The sequence below is a fragment of the Palaemon carinicauda genome, chromosome 3, assembly GCF_036898095.1.
Source record: "Palaemon carinicauda isolate YSFRI2023 chromosome 3, ASM3689809v2, whole genome shotgun sequence".
NCBI lineage: Eukaryota > Metazoa > Arthropoda > Malacostraca > Decapoda > Palaemonidae > Palaemon > Palaemon carinicauda.
Window position 1 is genome coordinate 143,793,537 of NC_090727.1, and position 25,278 is coordinate 143,818,814.

A 25,278-nucleotide genomic window follows, 5' to 3' on the forward strand; every position below is an offset into this window, starting at 1 on the left:
AGAAGATTTTCCCCTTCCATCTTGGATTCTCCTTCGTTCCCCAGTGACCGTTCAAGATTGCTAAATGATCGGTTCGTATCTATTTGACCAAGATCTTAACGAAAGGATTAGCTGCGGGGAGACAAAACACCACCCGGATCACACCCTTGTTTGATCAGCAACATTGTTTGCTCTCACGAGTTGTTAGGTGGGTGTCACGGTTGGTGGAATCGTCTTAAGAAGGCATGGCTTTGGCAGAGGAGTGTGTGTGTGTGTGTAATGCAATGATGAGACGAATCGAGGGGCGGGGGGAGAGAATGTAAAAGGAATAGAAGGTGATAGGAAAGACAATAAAAAATCATATGCATAGCTGAATAAAGTAATGATACTTAGCTTGTGAATATATCAAACTTTAAATGGAATTTGAAGATGGCAGAGTGAAAGAGGGAAGAATATGTATACACACACACACACACACACACATATATATATATATATATATATACATATACATATATATATATAAATATACATATATATATATATATATACATATATATATATATATATATATATACATATATATATTCATATATATGTGTGTGTGTATAAAATAGAATAAAATAACAGAACTTATTACAAAAGTATTTCTTTGTTCACTTATACTCTGCTGGCAGTATATATCAAGTTAATCATGAGAAAGAATTAAGTGTAACAATAAAGGAGCAACTAAATCACTGTGTTATGCAGTATCTAAATATATCAAACTTGACTCATTTCAATTTTTTTCTATTTATCATCAGTGTTCATAGAACCTTGATTAACCATACTGATGTGTTTAATGTGCTTGAATCAACACTGAAATGTGGAGACGTAAAAACACGTTATTGTATTACATAATGATATACACATATAGCCAATGGAAACCATCGCTAAAATTAAAACTATACTAGTTATTATTTATTTACACCCAATTACTTTCATAATGAAGATGGTTTTCTTCATTTACTTGATTACTCACTCAAATTCGCTCAATAACGTGAGGCTGCAAAAGGAGATGAAGGTTCCTTTCTTCTTCCTCAAGTCACACCTATAAATTTCTCCACGAGACAAGACTTTTTTTTTAAACTTCTGTTTAAACAAATTTCATTAAGCTTTTCCTATCATTGTTTAGGTTTTATTAGCTTATCCATGAAAACAATCCCCATATCATAAGCGAAGACATATTTTTACGTAACTTGCAATAATATAAAGTAACTATGACATAATACGTGAATTAAATAATAAATTTCAAAAGTTTTCATTGTTGCTAGAATACAAAGATTGACTTTATTACTTTTTTTTCTTTTCTTCTTTAATTGGAGGAAGCATGACTCAACAGGCAAGCATCCTTCGCAGTCGTAATGACAAGACCAATTGGGACAAGAATTTATAAATATTAATTCATCTTAAAGATTAAGAGCTGTCGGACAATACTGTACAGGGACAATGCAACATCGATAGACTAGAAAATGTAACAATGAATTTCAGGTTTACCGGATCAGTTTTGAATATATTTGGTTATAAAAATTTACCAGACAATATCATTATTATTAGCTAAGCTGCAACGTAGTTGGAAAAGCAAAATTCTACATGCCCAAATGTCCCGACAAAGAAATCAATTAATACTGGTAAGAAACTAAGAAATATAGGACAATATATGATGGAAAATTATCAGAATATAAAACAAATAATACCAGAATATAAAAATAGAAAAACCATGTATTAAGATAAATATAAAAAACAAATAAGTTGCAGATAAACCGCAATAAATAGACTCATTACATCAAACTGATCAACAAAATACCATTTGCTAAATTTGAATTTCTGGAGTTTCACTAATTTAGTTTGGATCTTCAAATGCTATTCATTACGATCTGATATCACAAGATTTGATGTCGAGGAGTAGTGCAATCCTAAGAATTTGATATGTTTGAACAGAATTGTATGAAAAAATACTTTCCTGGAGCGTCAACAGATCTGAAAATACAGTATAATTGCTTAATATATAAGGCACTTTCTGTAATTGTTTAATGAAATACTAGATGAGTCTTGATACAAAAATATAGAGAATAGATAATGAATATCAACAATAAAATAATAAGTGGCAATTTTCCGCAAAAAAAAATTAGTTACATAATTATTGCTGAACGGCATCCTGCATTAAGAATAATGAGAGAGAGAGAGAGAGAGAGAGAGAGAGAGAGAGAGAGAGAGATAATGTTTCCCTTCCCTCCTTTAACACTCTTGGAAAGATAAAATAATAATGAACGCCGGTTTCATTCAGACATATAGAACGCCCCCGATTCTTTTGTAAGCGAGAATGACCTTGTTTGAAAGGATCATCTGCTATTCCTTTCTTTTTTTTTGCTCCAAAGGCATTGTTTCTCCGAGAGGAAATCATGGTAATCCCGTGCCGATTAGGAATCTCCTAATGTTGAATACTCCGGCTTGTTACCGTCAGAGATACAAGAGTTTCAATGTGGAATCTGGTCCTGATGAATATGGATATTGAAAAAAATGCTGAAAATGGCTTCATTAGCGTACTTCCCCTTTATATATTCTTGTACTTGGATTTCCACATTTTCATTGGGGCTTTCTGTGATTAAATTTGACTTGACTTCTCTGTGTAAAAACAAGATTGGATACTAATAACTTAATCTAGAAGACCATAAAGACATTCATATTTTCAAGAATGTTTTGATATTTTTTTGTTTTTTACTTCTTTGAATACTATTTTAATTTGTTTTCTGATTTACGTCTATGCACAAATATAAGATTTAAATTCATAATATAGAGTCGTAGAAATCTCCCATGTAATATATGTGAATGCACACGTGCGCACAGACATACACCCTAGAAGAATGTGACTTAGTGCATGACTGGCATAAGAGATAAAATTTTCAGGAGAAAGAGAGAGGGTGAGAGAGATGCCCAGGTGTGGACGACTGTTAGTTAGCTGTTACTATAACCCTTCTCTTCTCTCTGGACGACGGGGTTACTGCTATTACTACTGGAGCTGATGCTGGTGCTAGTGCTGCTGCTGCAGCAGCAGTGGCCAGGGTTGGCGCTAGTGGCGGTGGTGCTGCCTCGTCCTGTAATTAATCCTAAGAAGATTTGTGTTAAGAATATTCGTCGAAGCCTCGCTCTCTGACTCTCGGATGGACGACGTAATGATCCGGATCTCCTATAATGAATCCCGCACGTATAATGAACATCGTTTTATCGACCGATCGTCATTAATTCAGGCCAGATGGGACTTGATGGTTATTGGACGAGAGGGTGAAGTGGAGAGAGGTTTCAGGAGCGATTTCTTCTGGGCTTTAGACTTTATATCCAAATAATACAATCAGTCATCTCCTCGGTGAAGTGCTTGGCTTTGCTGCTGCCCTTGCCGGTCTCTCTCTCTCTCTCTCTCTCTCTCTCTCTCTCTCTCTCTCTCTCTCTCTCTCTCTCTCTCTCTCTCAACTTGCTTAATTAATGTGTTGGATGTGGGTCTGATTTCCAGATAAATAATAAACAGGTGTTGATGTGTTGAATCATCGTGATAGGATAGATGAATCAAACGGCAAATTCATGTTTATGTTAAAACAAAACACATTCTTCTTCGGATTAGCCATCTGTAGATAAAGAGTTTCGGACGAAGAGAGAGAGAGAGAGAGAGAGAGAGAGAGAGAGAGAGAGAGAGAGAGAGAGAGAGAGATTTTACATATAGCAATTCTTCCAGAAAACTCGTTTATCTACAGGAGTTACTTAGCGCTATAAATTTACCTGTAATATGGTTTTCTGACAAATGGGTCTCTTTTAGAATCCTTGCATTCTTGTCCTCGTCATTTAACATCAACAATTCACCACCAAACCAATCAAACGAAATTCTTGACGTAATATTGAAAAATATGAAACTGACCTGGTCGGTAAAAGGTTTGAAGACAGGACTACGACATCTTTATCTTAAGACTAAACTGTATAACATTTCCTGATGCTGATGTTATTCATGTATTATCCTTTGAAATATTAAAACTATAAAGCACCTAGATTTGATATTGATCAACAGTACTCGTAGAGTCCAAATTGCTGATAGTAATTATTATTATTATTAGAGTTATTATGAATGCTTCCGGTCTTGATAATACAAGTTTCTGTTCTATTACTGCTTATACTCATCTTTACACAAGTATACTTTAGTCATTTGAAAATGGAATTTTGGACTAACCAATACCATAAATTAAACAAATAGAACTTCAAATCCGTAATATATTTGCCTTCCCAGAAATAACCAAAAGGCTTTTGAATAACCGGAAGGTGGGTATTTCGATTCAAAATGCAATTGATATCTCACTCAAACAAACCTTGTTTCCCTACTGGAAGCGTCGCTTAACGACGAAAGGCAGAAACTCTACAGCACATATTAATATAAATCCTGCCAATGAGTAAGTCTCCTCCAAAAGAAACCAAGAAGGATCAGCATTTTCGATCAGGATTATGCCAAGGCGGCGCAGCCATCTGGGTCGCGTTAATTGGTTTCCGCAACGGATTTATTCTAGCGACCTTTGTGCGTCGTCAATCTCTTTCGAGGTAAAGCAGACAGCGATTGACATCTCGAACCGTAAAGGTGCGAATCATCAAACACTTTATAAAGATTTAATTGGATTGGCTGGTTCTCTTTTGAGCTATTATTGGATGGGCAGGGTAGGCTATGCTCATATCGAAGCGAGGTGCGCGTGCATTTTAGTAATAGCTGGATATAAAGGTTACTTATATTCCCCGTTTTGTCCAAAAATCGTTGAATCCATATCTAGAGATTATTGTAGGATCACGACAAATGTGGCTTAAATATTTCTGTATTGGTAGAAAATGAAGTGAACATGCAGTTGACTTTTTTTTCTCATTTTAAACAATAAATTGTTTTGGAAAAAGGGGCAAGGAAGACTTATTTAGTATTGAAAATTTCCCAGACCAAACGCTTTTTCATTCTTTTGGAAGCAATGAAGTTAAAGATATTGATCAAATAATGCCCTAGAGCATAAGTGGGCAATTAATTCAACGTCTATGTCTTAAAACTTCGTCTTAGAGTAAAAGATATCCATTTTCCATTACTAAGATCCTTATTCTTTAACAGTTCCTTTTCGAAAAAGTTGGTCTGTGCCTGTACTCTTCTTGTTATGGTTGTAGGTTGCAGGTTGGCCAAGGCACCAGCCACCCATTGAGATGCTACCGCTAGAGAGGTTTCGCCGTCAGTCGGTTTCGCGGTCAGTCACTTTGGCCCCCGGGTGAAGTCGATTCGCCGTCATGATTGCACCCACACTTTGTGGAGTCTGTTCGCCGTCAACATAGGAGTCGTTTCGCCGTCAATATAGGAGTTGTTTCGCAATTGGCAGCAGAATTTTTTTTTATTGTTTGTAAAGACATCGTTAATATAATTAAGATTAGAATGTGATATTAATCTTAATTATATTAACGATGACTTTACAAACAAAATTCTTGATCGGAAATTTACTTTTGAGAAGCACATTCGGTCTCTTTAGACTCCAATTGCACAAAAAAAAAAAAGAAAAAAAAATTGGCTTATTGAAAAAGTCTTGTAAGATTTTCGGCAATCAGTCCATCCTGAAGAAATTTTTAATTCTTTTATTCTACCATATTTCGAGTATAGTTCTTCTGTCTGGTCTTCAGCTGCTAAATCTCATCTTAATTTGTTGCAGAGAAGCTTGTGCCCTATTAAATTCCTTATTCCTGATCTCGATGTTAATCTCTGGGACCGTCGTTCAGTTAGTTCTTTATGCTTACTGTATAAGATGTTTCATAACTCTGATCATCCATTGGATTCGGAATTTTAGATCTTCCCATCCTGTACCATCCTCTACGTTCTTCTGTTAATTGTAACAGTCATGCCTTTTCCATCATAAGGCGTAATATTACGCAGTAATTTATAAGTTTTATTCCAGCTGTGACCATCTTGTGGAATGGTCTTCCTAATCTGGCGGTGGAATCGGTTAGATAAAGTAGTCCTTTCAGTGCACCGATACACTACTGAACAATTATCATAGTTATCTGTTATTTTTAGAAAGAGCATATTGATGAATTATACTGAAATATCCCTGAGATTATTACTAACACCATCTAATTTATTCAAACAATAAAAACGCTGACTGGTATGTTGAATATGTGACAAAAACTTAATTTGACTGTCCTTTAGAAAATGTTTTGATGATATTAATTGGCAATATCGAAATGAATATAAGGATCTTTCAACAAGAAATTTTCTCTATCCCCTGTCAACCACAAAATAAAACAAATAGGCATATAAATTCAAATGAAAATCAGTTCCTCATCCTTAGGCATACGTCTCTCTTCAATCCTTCTGCCAAAGCCTTATTACGTCTCGTTGGACCTCCACAATAAATCATGTTTTCGGTGCGCACGCTCTGCTGCCCTTCACACCCCAGCAGATCCAAAACATTGAGGTCTCTCTTTTCTTTCCCTTAGACAAGTAGAATGATCGTATACACCTTTCCCCGTTCTAGGAACAGTTCCAGTCCAAAAGTCCCTCCATTTCTGCATACGCCCATGACCCCTTATATATGGGACTATTATTGCATGTCTCAAATCTTCTGGCATAACCCTTGTTCTCCTGGAACACTCACATATCATATATACCAAATCTATTCTTAACACACCCCTTACGCGTCCTAAGCATTTGAGCTGTTATTCCATCTACCTAAAGCGCTTTTCATATTTCATGTGTTTTAGCGTGTCTCCTTGTTTATTCTTTCCTTGGCCGAGTGTAAGTACCTCGACACTTCTCTCACCAATTTTTTCACCCTCGTTTTCCCGAAAGATTTGAGCACCTAACTCTTGTATTCAGAGTAATAGAGATGGACATCTTTTTCTAGGGGAAACTCTTTTGATTCATTTCCTTTACGAATCCTGATACTTTTACATGTATTCTTCGTCCTTTCATTCTCAAATATTATATTTTTTTTTTACTTACAAGGTTATATTTCTTAATTTTGACTTTTTCACATGAACAACAAATAAAATAAAACATTTATACATATTCTGCTTTAAGTTGTAACATAGATTACACAGAATAGTTTATATACGTATGGAAATTTCAAGCCTAGACATTGCCGTGATTCCTCTGTATTTCTTAGATATCCTTCAAGTTATTTTTACTTTTACATCTAACTTTTTGTAAACGTCAGAAGACATGAGCGAGCATCAAATCACTCTTTGCTGTCAGTGATCATTAGATAATATCGTATTTACGAAACAAATTTTTCTACCAAATGAAAAAAGAAAAGAAAAACATTTCTGGAGGTAATCCATTAACAATATTAAATTCCTGGTTCCAGAACTTTTTTTTTTGCCAATTTTAGCTTTTTCTTAGGCTCAGCTGCTGCCTCTCATCTTAAGCTGTTGCATAGAAACTTGCAGTTCATAAATGCCTTATTTATGATGTTGATATTAATCTTTAGCACCGTCGTTTAGCTAGATATTTATGGACGTTGCCTGTATCATCCATTGCATTCACATCTTCTCTGACTGTACCCTAAATTAGATTATTTTATATTTTTGCAAACTTTAAAAAAAGTCGAGCTATACCCAATGTCCCTTTTGCATTCTATTCGTCAGATATTGTTTTCGTACATCAATTACCTTGATTCTAATATATATAACAATAATTTCCCTTCCAATTCTAATGCTTGGTAAGTAATGAACACATCAAGAGGTCCTATTTTAACCAAATTATGCCTATATATAATTAACTTCCAAAAATGGTGATTTCCAAGAAGGATTTTAATGAAAACAAAACTACACTTAGAATATCATTTCGAACACATCTTTTGTGAGAAATTCAATATTAACCGATGAAACTGAAATGGGATATTTCATTATCGTCACGTGACAAATCTAAAGTTCTTTAATCTTTTATTGTGATCATCTTTGAACCTACGATCTCTCTTATATTTTTCTACTTAAAGGTCCATCTCTTCATCATACTCTCTGCTTTCAAGATCTAACTTTCTGCCATATTCTACGCTTTCAAATTTAATTCTGCCTTACATTCTCTGCTTTTAAGGTATAGCTCCCCCCCCCAATCTCTGCTTACAAAGTCTATCTATCTACTATATTCTCCACTTTTTAAAGATTAACTCTCCTTTGTATTCTCTTGATTATGTTCTCTGCTTTCAAGATTCAATTCCTCTCAATATTCTCCGCCTTCGAAATTCAACTCTCTACTATAGTCTCCGCTCTCAAGGTCCAACTCTACCCCACATTCTCATTCTTTAAGGTCCAACCATTCCCCATATTCTCTGCTTTCAAGGCCAAACTCTACCCCATATTCTCCTTGTTTAAGGTCCAACCGTTCTCTATATTCTTTGCTTTCAAGGCACAACTGTCCCACAAATTCTCCTTCTTTACGGTCAAATCCTTCCCCATATTCTCTGCTTTGAAGGTCCACCTCTTCCCCATATTTTACTACTTTAAGGTCCAACCCTTCCCCCTATTCTCTGCTTTCAGAGTCCAACTCTCCCCCAAAATTTTCCTTCTTTAAGGTCCAACCCTTCCCCATATTCTCTGCTTTCAAGGTCTAACTCTCCCCCACATTTTCCTTCTTTAAGGTTCACCCCTTCCCCATATTCTCTGCTTTCAAGATCCAACTCTCCCCCCTCAATTTTCTTCTTTAAGGTCCAACCCTTCCCCATATTCTCTGCTTTCAAGGTCCAACTCTCCCCCACACTTTCCTTCTTTAAGGTTCACCCCTTCCCCATATTCTCTGCTTTCAAGGTCCAACTCTCCCCCACATTTTCTTTCTTTAAGGTCCAACCCTTCCCCATATTCTCTGCTTTCAAGGTCCAACTCTCCCCCACATTTTCCTTCTTTAAGGTCCAACCCTTCCCCATATTCTCTGCTTTCAAGGTACAACTCTCCCCCACATTTTCTTTCTTTAAGGTCCAACCCTTCCCTATATTCACTGCTTTGAAGGTCCAACTCTCCCCACATTTTCCTTCTTTAAGGTCCAACCCTTCCCTTCCCCATATTATCTGCTTTCAAGGCCAAACTGTCCCCAAATTCTCCTTCTTTAAGGTCCAATCCTTCCCCATATTCTCTACTTTCAAGGTCCATCTCTCCCGCCCCCATTCTCTTTCTTTGAGATCCATCCCTTTCCTATATACTCTGCTTTCAAGGTCAAACTTTCCCCCACATTTTCCTTCTTTAAGGTCCAACCCTTCCCCCCCTATTCTCTGCTTTCAAGATTCAACTCTCCCCACCAATTTTCTTCTTTAAGGTCCAGCCCATCCCCATCTTCTCTGCTTTCAAGGGCCAACTGTCCCCCAAATTCTCCTTCTTTAAGGTCGAATCCTTCCCCATATTCTCTACTTTCAAGTTCCACCTCTCCCACCCCCATTCTCCTTTTTTAAGGTCCAACCCTTCCCCATATTTTCTGCTTTCAAGGTCCCGCTCTCCCCACATATTCCTACTTTAAGGTCCAACCCTTCCCCAGATTCTTTACTTTCAAGGTCCACCTCTCCCGCCCCATTTTCCTTCTTTAAGGTCCAACCATTCCCCATATTCTCTGCTTTCAAGGCCAAACTCTACCCCATATTCTACTTGTTTAAGGTCCAACCCTTCTCTATATTCTTTGCTTTCAAGGCACAACTGTCCCACAAATTCTCCTTCTTTACGGTCGAATCCTTCCCCATATTCTCTGCTCTGAAGGTCCACCTCTCCCCCATATTTTCCTACTTTAAGGTCCAACCCTTCCCCCTATTCTCTGCTTTCAAAGTCCAACTCTCCCCCCTCAATTTTCTTTTTTAAGGTCCAACCCTTCCCTCTATTCTCTGCTTTCAAGGTCCAACTCTCCCCCACATTTTCCTTGTTTAAGGTCCAACCCTTCCCCCTATTCTCTGCTTTCAAGATCCAACTCTCCCCCCTCAATTTTCTTCTTTAAGGTCCAACCCTTCCCCATATTCTCTGCTTTCAAGGTCCAACTCTCCCCTACATTTTCCTTCTTTAAGGTCCAACCCTTCCCCCTATTCTCTGCTTTCAGGATCCAACTCTCCCCCCTCAATTTTCTTCTTTAAGGTCCAACCCTTCCCCATATTCTCTGCTTTCAAGGTCCAACTCTCCCCCACATTTTCCTTCTTTAAGGTCCAACCCTTCCCCCTATTCTCTGCTTTCAAGATCCAACTCTCCCCCCTCAATTTTCTTCTTTAAGGTCCAACCCTTCCCCAAATTCTCTGCTTTCAAGGTCCAACTCTCCCCTACATTTTCCTTCTTTAAGGTCCAACCCTTCCCCATATTCTCTGCTTTCAAGGTCCACCTCTCTCCCACATTTTCCTTCTTTAAGGTCCAACCCTTCCCTATATTCACTGCTTTGAAGGTCCAACTCTCCCCACATTTTCCTTCTTTAAGGTCCAACCCTTCCCTCTATTCTCTGCTTTCAAGGCCAAACTGTCCCCGAATTCTCCTTCTTTAAGGTCGAATCCTTCCCCATATTCTCTACTTTCAAGGTCCATCTCTCCTGCCCCCATTCTCCTTCTTTGAGATCCATCCCTTTCCTACATTCTCTGCTTTCAAAGTTCAACTCTCCCCCACATTTTCCTTCTCTAAGGTCCAACCCTTCCCCCTATTCTCTGCTTTCAAGATTCAACTCTCCCCACCAATTTTCTTCTTTAAGGTCCAGCCCATCCCCATCTTCTCTGCTTTCAAGGCCCAACTGTACCCCAAATTCTCCTTCTTTAAGGTCGAATCCTTCCCCATATTCTCTACTTTCAAGGTCCACCTCTCCCGCCCCCATTCTCCTTTTTTAAGGTCCAACCCTTCCCCATATTTTCTGCTTTCAAGGTCCAGCTCTCCCCACATATTCCTACTTTAAGGTCCAACCCTTTCCCATATTCTCTGCTTTCAAGGTACAACTCTCCCCCACATTTTCTTTCTTTAAGGTCCAACCCTTCCCTATATTCACTGCTTTGAAGGTCCAACTCTCCCCACATTTTCCTTCTTTAAGGTCCAACCCTTCCCTTCCCCATATTATCTGCTTTCAAGGCCAAACTGTCCCCAAATTCTCCTTCTTTAAGGTCCAATCCTTCCCCATATTCTCTACTTTCAAGGTCCATCTCTCCCGCCCCCATTCTCTTTCTTTGAGATCCATCCCTTTCCTATATACTCTGCTTTCAAGGTCAAACTTTCCCCCACATTTTCCTTCTTTAAGGTCCAACCCTTCCCCCCCTATTCTCTGCTTTCAAGATTCAACTCTCCCCACCAATTTTCTTCTTTAAGGTCCAGCCCATCCCCATCTTCTCTGCTTTCAAGGGCCAACTGTCCCCCAAATTCTCCTTCTTTAAGGTCGAATCCTTCCCCATATTCTCTACTTTCAAGTTCCACCTCTCCCACCCCCATTCTCCTTTTTTAAGGTCCAACCCTTCCCCATATTTTCTGCTTTCAAGGTCCCGCTCTCCCCACATATTCCTACTTTAAGGTCCAACCCTTCCCCAGATTCTTTACTTTCAAGGTCCACCTCTCCCGCCCCATTTTCCTTCTTTAAGGTCCAACCATTCCCCATATTCTCTGCTTTCAAGGCCAAACTCTACCCCATATTCTACTTGTTTAAGGTCCAACCCTTCTCTATATTCTTTGCTTTCAAGGCACAACTGTCCCACAAATTCTCCTTCTTTACGGTCGAATCCTTCCCCATATTCTCTGCTCTGAAGGTCCACCTCTCCCCCATATTTTCCTACTTTAAGGTCCAACCCTTCCCCCTATTCTCTGCTTTCAAAGTCCAACTCTCCCCCCTCAATTTTCTTTTTTAAGGTCCAACCCTTCCCTCTATTCTCTGCTTTCAAGGTCCAACTCTCCCCCACATTTTCCTTGTTTAAGGTCCAACCCTTCCCCCTATTCTCTGCTTTCAAGATCCAACTCTCCCCCCTCAATTTTCTTCTTTAAGGTCCAACCCTTCCCCATATTCTCTGCTTTCAAGGTCCAACTCTCCCCTACATTTTCCTTCTTTAAGGTCCAACCCTTCCCCCTATTCTCTGCTTTCAGGATCCAACTCTCCCCCCTCAATTTTCTTCTTTAAGGTCCAACCCTTCCCCATATTCTCTGCTTTCAAGGTCCAACTCTCCCCCACATTTTCCTTCTTTAAGGTCCAACCCTTCCCCCTATTCTCTGCTTTCAAGATCCAACTCTCCCCCCTCAATTTTCTTCTTTAAGGTCCAACCCTTCCCCATATTCTCTGCTTTCAAGGTCCAACTCTCCCCTACATTTTCCTTCTTTAAGGTCCAACCCTTCCCCATATTCTCTGCTTTCAAGGTCCACCTCTCTCCCACATTTTCCTTCTTTAAGGTCCAACCCTTCCCTATATTCACTGCTTTGAAGGTCCAACTCTCCCCACATTTTCCTTCTTTAAGGTCCAACCCTTCCCTCTATTCTCTGCTTTCAAGGCCAAACTGTCCCCGAATTCTCCTTCTTTAAGGTCGAATCCTTCCCCATATTCTCTACTTTCAAGGTCCATCTCTCCTGCCCCCATTCTCCTTCTTTGAGATCCATCCCTTTCCTACATTCTCTGCTTTCAAAGTTCAACTCTCCCCCACATTTTCCTTCTCTAAGGTCCAACCCTTCCCCCTATTCTCTGCTTTCAAGATTCAACTCTCCCCACCAATTTTCTTCTTTAAGGTCCAGCCCATCCCCATCTTCTCTGCTTTCAAGGCCCAACTGTACCCCAAATTCTCCTTCTTTAAGGTCGAATCCTTCCCCATATTCTCTACTTTCAAGGTCCACCTCTCCCGCCCCCATTCTCCTTTTTTAAGGTCCAACCCTTCCCCATATTTTCTGCTTTCAAGGTCCAGCTCTCCCCACATATTCCTACTTTAAGGTCCAACCCTTTCCCAGATTCTCTACTTTCAAGGTCCACCTCTCCCGCCCCCATTTTCCTTCTTTAAGGTCCAACCATTCCCCATATTCTCTGCTTTCAAGGTCAAACTCTACCCCATATTCTCCTTGTTTAAGGTCCAACCCTTCTCTATATTCTTTGCTTTCAAGGCACAACTGTCCCACAAATTCTCCTTCTTTACGGTCGAATCCTTCCTCCTATTCTCTGCTTTGAAGGTCCAACTCTCCCCCAACATTTTCCTTCTTTAAGATCCAACTCTTCTCCATATTCTTTGCTTTCAAGGTCCAACTCTCCCCCACATTTTCCTTCTTCAAGGTCCAACCCTTCCCCATATTCTCTGCTTTCAAGGTCCAACTCTCCCACACATTTTCCTTCTTTAAGGTCCAACCCTTCCCCATATTCTCTGCTTTCAAGGTCCAACTCTCCCACACATTTTCCTTCTTTAAGGTCCAACCCTTCCCCATATTCTCTGCTTTCAAGGTCCAACTCTCCCCCACATTTTCCTTCTTTAAGGTCCAACCCATCCCCATATTCTCTGCTTTCGAGGTCCTATTCTACCCCATATTCTCCTTCTTTAAGGTCCAACCATTCCCCATATTCTATCCTTTTGAAATCTACGCCTTCGAGGTCCAACTCTCCCCTATATCTATTTTCTCCATCCCCATATACTCCACTTTCAAGGACCAATTCTGCTGCATATTCTCCTCTTTAAATAAAGATCCAACTGTCTCCTATATTATCCAGTTTCAAGGACCAACTTTCCCCCCAAATATTCAATTTTTAAGGCCCCCCTCTCCCTTATATCCTTTTTAAAGGTCTAGGTCTTTCTTGCATTCTTTGCTTTCATCATTTAGGTTTCTCCTGGAATCTCAGCTTTCAAGATAAAGACCATGAAGTTCAAGCAGACTAGAAGATCAACTAGCTTCATGGCTAGAAACGTACTGCAGAACACCTCTTTAACGATTTTTATGATGAAGAAGTCCCTGCTCTGAGCCATTCTTTTAAAATAACTGAATTCCTGAAACTAATTTTTTTTTCTAAGAAAGGCACATTCTTTTGAAATAACTTAATTCCAAGTCCATGAAACACATTCATTCAGTCTTTCTAAAAATACAGCAATTACTGTATACTTTACTAACGATTTTCAATATAATACCTACAACTTTACACAAATTCAACGTTCTCAAAAATCTTGGAAACGACCCTCGACCTAGTCGACAATTTTTGACTACCAATATTTTCTCCAAAACTTGGATTTATTTTTGCATATACTAGATGTCTGAAAGATGAGTAATAATCTATCATGTCTCAATCGATTCACATTATTCGATTTGTTGATGACGACAAAAGAACATCTGCTTCCTTTACTCTTGTTAAATGGAGTCTTTTACAGTAGCAATTTCCCCAACTGTCTTAATAAAAGTTTTTTCAGCATACATTACATCTTCTATCTGTCATTATCGACAATATAGTCCAGTATAAATCTCTCTCTCTCTCTCTCTCTCTCTCTCTCTCTCTCTCTCTCTCTCTCTCTCTCTCCCTCTCTCTATCTCTTGAAATTCCAGGAATCCTCAATTGTTTAGAGTCAATCTAGAAATACTCTTTCCTCATCTATTACTCCTGATCTAGTGAGCATCACAGTTTCTACCTATTTTCTGTCAATTCCATATATAAATCTACGACTTTATTTCATGAAAATGTAAACCCACTTCACACTTCCATTCAGATTTTGGGTGGTGTCTCCCCTCCCATAATAAAAACTACAGATCTAAGAAATGAGATGCAATATTTCAATTGGGAGATTTCTAACTTTCATTTGGCTGCTTAAATCAGGTTTTGCTTATACTCATCGTGTCACAAATATCTCGCTTTTCATACTTTTAATAAAATCAGATATTAAATACATAGGTCACCAGGCCGTATTATGTAAAACAGGGGTGGAGTTTTAAATCTTGTTAGTTAAAATTTGTTTCCTCTCTCGATGGGGTTAAATCAAAATGTAATAAAAGATTCCGCCTTTATATCTTTTTTAGATTTTCTATGAAACATTACATATTTTCAGTATTATATTCTTCCTTCGGTCACTAACACTTAGATGGAAAATATTCGTTACCCAAACCTAATAGACTCATAGCATTCAACTGTTCAACATTTTCACATTTATTTTTTGAAAGGGCAATCACAGTATTCCTAACTGACCGAATGTTTCCTTCCCTTAACATAAAAGCTTTACCATTGTTTGAACGCTTCTGCTTTTTCCGGATGTCCGTTTTACTACATGTTTTCAAGTCTGATATCTTGGTTTCATAAAATTATATAGAAATGAGCATTGCGTAGTCTGCTTCATCGGTTTCTTTGTTAATCAATTTTATATCAATCGACGAAAAACTGAATTACATGCACTGATGATGTAATCAACAGGAATTGCAATGATACTGTTTAGCGAAGTTTCAGACAAGTGTGAGTTAAACAGTGAGAGTTAAGAACTTTACGTAGTAAATTATCTACAATTATGCATTCAGAAGAAGTTGACTTAACGCTTGTCAATGGATAAATTATTATCAGTAATCTGCTTGAATATGAAATTGAAATGGTCACCGACAGAGAAGATTGAAAGTTGCTTTCACTGTATGCGTATAATTATTGCACCACATTTCTAAAGAATATACCATTGCAAGATCCAGATTTCATCAAAGTTTGTTAAACAAGCCGATGACTCCACGCTGAGTATAACGTATTCTAGCCTACAAGTATCTTGTATGCTCTGAAACACGCCGTAGATTTATTCTAGCCTGACGGTACAGCAAGCAACGACCTCTTCTCGAATATCTAATTGCTAAGGACTATCATGCCAAAGCAGCTACGGGCTCATGAAATATTCCGTCATTGGAAGGAAAACGAATTAAATATAGATTTAAAACCACATTGCATATCAGTGCTGACAACGAAACGTCATATTTAGAGAACTGCCTTCTATTATGGCATCATCTATCTTTAGCGAGTGAATGCTCTGAGGGACATGATTTCTCGATGAAGTCGAAAGCTGCTGTTGGAGGATGATAAGGGATTGGTTTGACCTCACTGAGTATTTACGGATTGCTTTTATTGCTCTTTTCCTTAACCATCAGTGAATTAAAGTAAAATATACAAGTTACGACCGAAAATCACGTAGTACGTTTATATATAACATTTAAGCTAACGTCATGAGAACTCGAAACACATAACAGCAATCTTCTTTTCTTTACCCGAAAGGAAAGACTTTCAATATCCCTTGAGAGGAGGAATACGTGCATGATATTGGGTGAATTGCGCAGAGTACGTGAGGAGTTCCAAGGCGTTGATGATGAGCCTCCAGCAAACGTGCATTGAGCAACTATCATTGTAGAATTTTACTGCAAAGGGTGAATATGTTGTTGCTAGTTCTTAAGCTAAAAAATAAATACAGTTTGACACATTACTGGCAGGCAGTGAGAAACAAACATACCGTACACACACACACAAACACACACACATACATATATATATGTATATATATATACATATATGTATATATATGTATATATACGTATATATATGTATATACATATACATATATATGTATATATATATATATATATATATATATATATAAATGTATATATATGTATATATATGTATAGATATATGTATATATATGTATATATACATATATATAAATGTATATCTATATATGTATATATATGTATATTTATGTGTATATATATATATGCATTATATACATGAACCATAAATACCTCTCAATATCGGATCCTCTCTGCCCAGCTTCGACTCTTTGGCTGACCAGAAGCTATAATTATAAAGTTGATTCTCCCCATGGGTCTCTGATCCCGAAGTAGAGAGAATCCAATATTAATAGTTATTTATGGCTTATATGAATATATACAAAAACACGTATAATGGTCCAAACATTATCATTAATCATAGCCATGTATTACAAACTTGTTAAAAGGCTACAGTGGTGGAAATGGGTTGATTTCGATTCCAAGTACAAAGAAATTGAATTCGACAGGAATATGTATGGGAGAATTGTAACCAACTTTTATCTCTCTTTGCGTCTCAGTGATAATTCAGTTCCCCTTGGGTCTCTGATCCCGAGCCAGAGTGTCTGTTTATGTTGTTTATCCTTGTCATGGATTCTGTATTGCGAGAACAGTCGGAGATGGTGGAGAAGGATTGGATTGGTGACAGGAATTTAGTAGACCTAGCGTATGTTGATGATGCTGTCCTTTTTAGCAGAGCACAACAGGATTTGCAGTGCTTGTTTACCGGAATGCATGAAATATCACACGAGGTTGGACTGAAGATAAATAGAAGAAAGACAGAGATGATGAGAACTGAGTATGCAATGGAAGATGAAATATGGTAAGGAGAAAGGATTAATAAGGTAGATTTATTTAAGTATTTAGGAAATATGATCTCCCATAGAGGGTCTTTAGAATTAGAGTTTAGTGAAAGATTGAAAAAAGCAAATCATACAATGGCTAGGATAAGTAAAATTTGGAAATCAAATCGCCTGACATTACATATAAAAATCAGATTTTATACTGTACTATCTACGAGTAAAACAGTACATATACCATTCTTTATAATGCTTTTGAAGCAAAACATTACAATACAAAAAACTGTAAAATCAAAAGTCAGTATCATTACCTTTCAAAATGTTTCCAAATAGTTATGTAATGTATTCAAATTTACAAAGCCAAAAGTTTCTCGATACGAAAATATACGCCTATACTAAAACCCTTGGGACATGGGTCATGATATGACAATGAAACAATCTCCAATATATTTAGTAAATTTGAGAACAAACCCTTCAGAAGGATATTTGTAGTTAAATGGCAGAATAGGATTAGAAATAAAACTATAAGAGAGATTACTCGAGTGCCATATGTAGATAAGATCATGATGAGGGGTAGATGGAACTGGTTTGGGCATCCTCTTCGCATTCCCCGAGAAAGGTTAGTTCACCAAACGTTCAGCTGGGCTTCACAAAGTACTTGAGGAGTTGGAGGACCCAGACCTACATGGTTGAGGACTATGGAGCCCGAAATAGATGATGATGAATGAAGAAGTATTGAATTAAAAGCTCAAGATAAAGACTACAGCCGAAATCTAAGCGAGGCTCTTTGCGTCAATAGGCGTAGGAGGAGATGATGAGTGTTTATTATCCCAGGTAGTATGGATAAAATTCACTGAATCACAACCCTATCACCCAGCGCGCCTGGAGATGAGAGGTAAGTTATGAATCTTTGGAACTATGTTCGATATGAAATATCCCACACAGGTCCACCCAACTGCAAATGGGTATCAAGAATTATTGGGGACAAGCAAAAATAAAAGGGGTTTGCCTAACCCCTAAGGAATTGCTGATGTTCCAGATTATTTGTGTTGCCACTACCCTTAGATAACTGAACAATTATTCCTCTAATATGCTGTATATATATATATATATATATATATATATATATATATATATATATATATATATATATATATATATATATATATATATATACATAAGTAATATATATACACATACAGTATATTATGTATATATACATACATTATTTAGTAAATCTCATGCCACAGTCAATTTAGCTTTTTTTCCAACACGATCTACATATGTAATCAGTAAATTGGGATAGACCCTGAGCAGAACACACTATTTCTACACACACACACACACACAAAAAAACTTAATCTATGGTAAAAAATTCATTAATGAATATGATCTAAACCTACATTAAAATGCCATCCACAAATATTTCAGTCGACTCTCTTATTAATGGAAAGCCAAATAACTTCCCACCATCCTCCACCTGATCAAGATATTAATGTAATAACACATATAAATCTTTGGTCATGTTTAACTCCTACTTAGTCCCAGAATGCCCTATTTACTGAAATACTCTGGAGGCTGAGGGATAAATGAATAAGCTATAATTCGAAAGAGTAAAATTACCCCAATTGAGTATGTCTTCAATAACATGCCGCTGAATATTATCCCCTAAGTTAATATTCCGGTGAATCATGCTTCGGGAGATATCCGCTTCCAAAAGGGAATTGTGTTTAATTTATCATTATTTATTGTTCATCTTTGTTAATTAAGGGAGGTTGATATGGCAAAGGTAAACAAAAGAAAAAGTAACCCAAACGTAGGGTCTGGTTTCCCCAATTATTCTTTGTTTTACTTCGATATGTTTCTCTAGTGTCTGTTCATAATCATTTAATTCTCCTATTTCATAACTGGCGGTGATGGCTTCCTATCTGTGTGATAGAAGAATTTAAGAGATAATTTTCATATGACGTAAGAGATGGAATAATATTCATCTTATTCTCAGTATTTCTAGAGCTTCCATGCAATAAGAAAAAAAAAAAACTATAATTCTGGATGATTTGGAAGCTTTCGGTAAGAATATAGATGAAGAATTATATATCATGTATCAGATAGATATGCATCTACAATCTTTTTATATTACTTCATTACTATATTCAAATTATCTAAACAATTTATGATTTACATTCACTAGAATGGTGAAAAAATTAATATTCATCTTCCTTTCACAAATGAGGGATCAATATGAAATGTGGATAAGTAAAAGTATCGAATATTTCTTATTTTTACTTAAAAGGCGAGGTTAAAAATGTCAAAATAGTATTAAAATCTGATTGTATATTATAAATTTCTTTTACTTTGATTGCCATATACTTGAATAGACTAGCATTATGATCTTACATAATTTTAACAATTGGTTAAAGCTTAAGCAAAAGCTAGAACATTTAAAGGTTTAAATGCCACTCATGAATGGCTGAAGTAAGGGACAGTGATAATGCCCTAGCTAGCAGTGCAATGCCATAGACACAGACCATATATACATATGATCAGCGACCAAATCCCCTCTCCCACCAAGCGAGAATCAGGGAGGGCCAGACAATGGCTACTGATGACTGCGCAGGTAAACCTATAGGCTCCCCCAAAACTCCCCATCATTAACTTACAAGGATAATGAGGTTGCAGAAGAGTTATTTCCTTAAATACGGCATGTGTCCTCTTTGATGTAACGGCACTCTATGAATTTGTCCTTTAACGTATTCCGGAAGCATGAAAACAATATAACTTAAATCTGAATGATTCCTCAAGTAGAAAGTTTCCTGGTTTCTATTTACCTCAATTACCTTAACTTTGTCCTCATTTGTTCATAACTTTTTCTATTTGCAAACGCTTTCAAATTGTTACACACGATGCTGTATTGATTGAAAATCAGTAATGTACCACCTGCAAACATAACCATTGAACACATAAATCACTTTCAATTTTCTTATCCAATTACATCGTACATACAACCCCTGTCCTTTCCCCCGATTTCTTACAAGACTTCCTCATTAAACATATTGTAATGCATAATTCACTTCCATTATAAATATCTTTAATTGTTCTGAGCAATTAATCTTTTATACTACAAATGCCAATCATTCTCTACATTACATATGTCGATTTAATCAGGAGTTTATCTTTCTAGGTCTATGTATGGCATAAACCTCTCACATAGCTGTATGATAATAAACATTAATCAAGATACCGTCTTGTTTGTCTTAGAATCGTGACTCTATAATTATTTCAGTCGCTTATATCACCTTTAGATTTATGAATTCAAATAACATTATCACAATCATCAATCATAAGGGAACTTTTCCAGCTAGATATACTTTAAAATCCCAAGAAAGTAATTTAATAATACTATTGGCCCCGTAGCAGAGCACACACACATATGTATGTATGAAAATACTGTATACATATGCACACTAAATATACAGTATGCAGTATATGAATGGCTTTGAAGTGCAATTCCAATGCAAAAAAAAATATTCACCTGATGAAGGCTATAACCAAATGGCTGAAACTGTTGATGGCAGAAGATACTAAACAGACCAACATATTTTAATTTTTTTTTATCTTTAGCCTCGAGAACGGAAAACGTTTTATTATTATTATCATCATTCTTACAATCTATCTAAGCTACAACCCTAATTGGAAAATCAGGATGCTAAAAGCCCAAGGTCTCTAGTGATGAAAGGAAATAAGTAAATAAACTATAGTTGAGAAGTAATGAATAAAAAATAAGAAATATCTTAAGATCAGCAACAGCATTAAAATGGATCTATCATATATATAAGCAGCTCCTCTAGGAGAAGGACACTCCAAAATCAAACCATTGTTCTCTAGTCTTGGGTAGTGCCATAGCCTCTGTACCATGGTCTTCCACTGTCTTGGGTTAGAGTTCTCTTGCTTGAGGGTACACTCGGGCACACTGTTCTATCTAGTTTCTCTTCCTCTTGTTTTGTTAAAGTTTTTATAGTTTATATAGGAAATATTCATTTCCATGGTTTTGCTGTTCTTAGAATATTTTATTTTTCCTTGTTTCCTTTCCTCACTGGGCTATTTTCCCTGTTGGAGCCCCTGGGCTTATAGCATCCTGCTTTTCCAACTAGGGTTGTAGCTTAGCATTTAATAATAATAATAATAATAATAATATAAACTATGAAGAGAGACTAAAGTCAACATATTTAACATAAAAACTTTAATTACAAATTTGAACTTCTGAAGTTTCACGGATTCCACTGACAGACTAAGAAGATCCTTCTACAATCTGGTCACAGATGAAACAAAACTTCTAGAATACTGTTCAGTGTTGAGCCTTAAGGTGGAGAACGAAAGACTATTAAAATTAACTGCATACCTAGTACTACGATTAGGATGGCACAGTATGGGAAGTTCTGAATGCAAAGGATGGTCAGAATTATGAAAAATCTTATGCAACATGCAAAAAGAAATAACTGAATGACGGGGACAGAGGTTAATATCAAGATCAGGAAAAACAAATTCAATAAACAGCAAGTTTTTGTTCAAGAAATTAAGATGAGAGTCAGCAGCTCAAGACCAAATAGGAGAACAATACTTGAAACAAGTTAGAATGAAAGAATTAAAACATTTCTTCAGCACTCATTATCACCGATAATATTAAGAGACTTTCGCAATAAAGATTTCTTTGCTCAATTGAAGAAGAAATAGACCGAATGTGTTCTCAAAAGTAAATTTGCAACCAAGAATCACATCTAAAATACTTGAGGAAACATTATCAATGCAGAGATCTGGATATTGAGGAGCCACTGTCCTCGACCTATCTTCAAGCATACTTTGAGTTTTGTCAAGGTTCAACTTCATGCCCCATGAACTAATTTTAGATAGATCTCTATTAAGGAATTCCAGAACCTCAGACCTACTTTTAGGAGATGAAATTGAGCCAAAGAGAGTAGCGTCCTTTACATATGACAACCTGGTTTCTGTGCCAAACCACATCATATTGATATGGTATGAAAGGACACTAACCTCAAGAACACCAGATATTACATTCCTATACTCACTATGAATCCCATCAACAACAACTCTTTAATCTAGTACTTAAAAATTCAATAATGGTGCTAAGAAAAGACTCATATAACCCAAAATGATTTAGTTTAAGGAAAATAAAGCGATGTTGTCTTGGAATACTGAATGTCATAGGGCAAACACTGATTTTCCCTGAAGAGACATTTGGCTCATGCGCAGATTTCATCCCACTTGACACAAGAGTAAAAGAAAAAAGGCAAACTGGTAAACTTATACCAAAGAGACTTGCTGAGAATTGACAGCTAAACCCCTTCTAGACTCACTCCTCATGCATACATTTCTGAAACTTTTTTCGAATCCTGACTATTTACCCAAAGTCCACTCACCTATAATTGGTACAAGGTCTCCTTGGATTGAGATAAATTACATGCGATAAGCAACCTCACTCCCAAAAATTTCTGAGATATCAAAGACCCAATTTCTGAGAAAAAAGGAAGAAAGTGGGGGAAAATTACCTTGTATATATACAGATATATCTATATATAAATAGATAGATGGATAGATAGATTGATAGATATTTACATATATATACGGTGCATACATAAAAACAAATATTCCATCAGCCACTTCCCTTAGCGCAGCTACCAACTTGCTTTATGATCCCTTCTAAAATAAAATTACAATTTCACGAGCTTTTTTTTCCTAACCATAGACCACTCCTAACTACTACTTGACTCATTGGCCTGGTGGATCTCCTCCCTTTTGATACTAAAATAAACTGCCCACTAGCAGAATAGTTACAGATGGCTTCAAATTATTGAAACTTAGATTTATATCTACTGTAAGCTTTAGAGCCTTTAAATATACGGTCCGAGAATATACATTAAGCTCTCACTAGACATTGGAAAGACTGAGGATATTAAGGCTTTCAAAAAGAAACACAGGATGCCAGAAAATCTCAAATCAATCAATCAATCAGTCAAGAAGTAACTGAAAACTTTCTTGTGTTGTAAGTGCTTCAATAGTGTGGATTTGACAATAAACGAGCAATATACAGCGTGAAATATTGAATGCTTTCGAACGGACATGATAAAATGACCATGGAGGTCCTGTAGAGAGTAGGGTTCTCCTGATGTATAGGACCAGAATGCAGCCAGTTAAGTAAAGAGGCCTTTTTTTAGCAATAAGCATTCTCATTTTTCATTTATCTATAATCTCCTAGATATTGTAACACTAGTTTGGGTTAAACTTATAATGAAGTTACCAAGAAGAGCAGTCACAATTGTCAAAAATAGGACAAAACGAGAATATTAAAGCCTAATTCAATATCCATCTATGGATCTCTAACATTTCTTGCTTGAGTCCTTCTTTTAAATATTGTAGAAGTAATTAGACACCTCTACTTTCTCTCATCAATCATACTTAAAGGGTGAAGTTCTTTTATAGCAAATAAGCACCTATGAAGACCTGTAGTGACTAATAATGTTGGCCAGATACGGTTCTGAAGGTCATCTAAAAAAACTCTGCAATTGACAAGAGGGTATCAAGAGAAATTGGATTCTTTCACTACATAGTCTTTCTATTCCTTCTTCTTACTCTCCTATTCCATAAATACTCCATACTGATCCCGTGACCCCATCAGCAAATTTTAAAGACTTTATCTAGTCCTTCCTCCTCCATTTCTTTAGCCCTAGAACACAGGTTATCCATCATTTCATTACTCCTTTGAGCTTTCTTTTCCGACTTCCTGGTCTTAATTATATACACATTCACATTTTAAGATTTTATAGTCAAGTTTATGTCTACCTTAACTTTTGCTTCAACCAAAAAACGGATCAGATATATCCTCTAAACTCTTCTCTTCTCAACAATCACCCATAACTTTTCTCTTCCATCTACTCTCTACAATCGAACAATGTGGCAGTTTCTTCTTTAATTTTCTCTTAGTTTACTTATGTATTATGTCAGAAACTATTACAAACTGCACCTCTTTAACTGTTACCTATTTCATATTGATATATCTTTGCACAATCAACCTTTCATGTTCTTAAAATCTAACTAGGAGTTGTATCAGATTCTCCCAATAAAATTTTCTTCTACTGTATTTTTTTTTTTAAATTTCTGGACAATATAAGATCATTATCACAAGTTTTTTCTTCCGCCATACTCAGTTATATCGTTACAATCTTTAAATTAACACATTTATACTTAGTCATCCACCCCAGTCTTCCTGGCCCTTAGCCCTTTCTTATCCCAACACCTTAGCGCTCCCCAGTACCAATCATCCTTTGTCCTTTTATTCCTGCACACGCTGACCTTAAACTTTTGCTTAACAATCCTGCAAAGACATGTAACATTCTTTCCTTGAACAATAGAGCTTTAATACATTTCAACTTATCTGTATTACATCTATGCCCCTTCATAGCTGCGAGGGTTAAAATCCTCCTATTCTATTTCTTGCTATAGAATACAGGGTATAGGGTTGCAATGGCCATATCTCTTGCCACCTAGTGACTTTCACACCACCCAGATGAAATGACTTACTTTTCTCAACATCCTACAGGAATGAAATTGTGGTTGTCATTGGTCTCAAGAGAGGTGTCATACATTACATGCATTTATTTCTTCACACCAAGGGGTCCACAACCCTCTCATCTTCCTTGATGTACACTGTAACTAGACCCAAACCATTGGCACTTTCTCAACAGTATTCTCCAAGCTGCACCACTTACTACTATTAAGGTAACAGTTATCAGTGAATAGGGTGACTACATATATTTTGGCCTTTGATCTCAAAGGACAGAACCACTATTTAGGTGGCAGTTCCTACGCCAAGGGGTCCATAGACATAAACTATGATAACATTAAAATTCTCTTAAGAGAGGTTTATTTAACAACTTTCCCAGTATCAGTGTATGATTAGTCATCTTTACAG